Source organism: Triticum dicoccoides, chromosome 6A (assembly GCF_002162155.2).
Source record: "Triticum dicoccoides isolate Atlit2015 ecotype Zavitan chromosome 6A, WEW_v2.0, whole genome shotgun sequence".
Lineage (NCBI taxonomy): Eukaryota > Viridiplantae > Streptophyta > Magnoliopsida > Poales > Poaceae > Triticum > Triticum dicoccoides.
Genome location: NC_041390.1, coordinates 443,316,547 through 443,319,205, shown reverse-complemented (window position 1 = coordinate 443,319,205; position 2,659 = coordinate 443,316,547).

Genomic DNA, 2,659 nt, shown 5'->3' with positions numbered 1-2,659 from the left:
GCTTACACTCGCCATGTCACATCAAAGTACATAAATAACATCCATCATACAAACACTCATGGCTCGACTACGGCGCCAAAATAGAAAAGAATCCAACATGCGACAATGGCCCGACTACGGCGCCAAAATAGAAAAGAATCCAACATGCGACAAGGCCCCGAATCAAACCCCAACTAGGCACCACTACTGATCATCAGGAAAAGACACATAATATCACTGAGAGTCCTCTTCGAACTCCCACTTGAGCTCGTACTCATCACCTGGAGCGGAATCACCTGGACCTGCATCTGGAGATATAGTATCTGTGAGCCACCGGTAGCTGACAGGTGGACCAACACTCAGAGGAGCACTGGCCCGGGGGGGTTAAAATAAGATGACCCTTGAGTCTACAGAACCCAAGGGAAAGAAAAGGCTAGGTGGCAAATGGTAAAACCAAGGTTGGGCATTGCTGGAAAAGCTTTAATCAAGGCGAAATATCTAGGGGTTCCCATTATAACCCAACCGCGTAAGGAACGCAAAATCCGGGAACATAACACCGATATGACGGAAACTAGGGCGGCAAGAGTGGAACAAAACACTAGGCGAGAGGCCGAGCCTTCCACCCTTTACCAGGTATATAGATGCATTAAGATAACATAGCAATATAATGATATCCCAACAAGTAAATAAAAGATGTTCCAACAAGGAACGGTCTCCAATCTTCACCTGCAACTAGCAACGCTATAAGAGGGGCTGAGCAAAGCGGTAACATAGCCAATCAACGGTTTGCTAGGACAATGGTGGGTTAGAGGTTCAACATGGCAATTGGGAGGCTGACAAGCAAAAGGTAGGCATCGTAGCATTGGCATAGCAAGAGCGAGCAAACTAGCATAGCAAAGATAGTAGTGATTTCGAGGGTATGATCATCTTGCCTGCGCAGTTGTCAGAGTTGACTGGATCCTCACAAGCAAACTCAACGGGCTCCTCGATAGCGAACTCGTCTCCCGGCTCTACCCAAACAAGACAAACAAGCAACAAGGATACAATCGACCACGTGCAAGACAAAGCAATATGATGAAATGATGACATGCTATGCGGGATGCGATGCGGGATGCAAAATGCAAGATATGACAGGAAATGCATGAACCTGGCCTCAACTTGGAATTCCAAGTGCGCCACTGGATAGAGGGGATGAAATCGCTTGAAAACGATATGAAGATTATTGGAATCGGAGTTACGGTTTGGAAATGGCAAGCGATTTAAGAATGACACCGGTCTGCGATTTACAGCAAGTAGGCATCTAAATGCAATGAGATGAACATGCTACAGCCACCAAACATGACAACAAAATACATGGCAGGGATGCACACAAGATGCTTAACAAAAGACTAGCACTGAGCCACGTCCAATTCATCCATTATGAGGTTCAAACAAGCATGCCAAAAACGCAAATGCAAAACAGATTCCAGACTTAGTGAAATTAACACTTGTCTGAAATTTCAGATCACGAAGCCCTCTTCGGAGCAGCAAAACAACATGATACATGACCTGATTAAGACAAGTAAGAATATGGCATGGAGCTACTCAACAAGCTTAACAAAAGTCCCAAAGTGACCTGGGGCCAAAAGGGATCACACAATATACTAACGGGCACACGAACATAGCAAAAACATAATCAGTTTTCAGACTTAGTGAAAACTGAGACATGCTGAAATATAACTCACGAAGGCATGTAAACGAGCTCGATGCACTTACTGCGGTGCAAGTCATGGCAAGGCAAGCATACACCCATAAAGAAGGCACAAAATACAAGCTATACATAGCAAGAACAATGGCATAGCATGCACGGATCAACTACAACAACGCCGGCAAAATCGCAAACGAGTTGACGATCTGCCCAGATTCACCATGAAGCAAAAGTAGAGCTCGATTGACTCAAGCTAGGGTGCTCCATAATTGCAAACAAAGACATGGATGGATAGAGCATAACATGATTGACAAAACTACTTTATTGATCATCCTCAAAAGAGGCACGGATCACTAGGAAACAAGCTGAACATATGGCATCATGAACTAAAATATCCCAGACTTAGTGAAAACAACTAAGTCCCTGAAAACAGATTTACCGGGTGCCTCACTTTGCAAGCTTGCACAAGTCACCACACACATCCTAAAAATGCATGGGTTGCGTCTCTGGAAATAAGACAAAATGCTTAACAAAACATATGAAGGACTCACAGGCATATCATGCACACAATAATCATGGCAAAAATGACAAAAGTCTAAGATGAACTAGCAGATCTGACAATTAACTCATGAAGCCTCCTTCTAATAGCATTTTGGGCATCAAGATGAGCTCAAATGAAAATGATGCAATGGAATGAAATGATGTACTCGTCGAGGCGAACATTTTGATATACTACATGTCCAAAACGGAGCTACGGATGCGGAGATATCACTGGTCAAAGTATGCACAAAAATTTAGGGTTAGGGACGAAAAAGTCAACCGAGATGAATTTCTCAGATCTGGATCCAGATCCGCACGCTTCCCGATGCACGCCGGAGTTACTGTAGCAGCTCGCCGGACTTGACGGGGAAGAAGGCCGGCGTGGGAGTAGGAGGAAGAGGACGGCGGGGCCCGGCCGGATCCGGCGATGGCCGGCGGTGCGAGGTCGGTGGC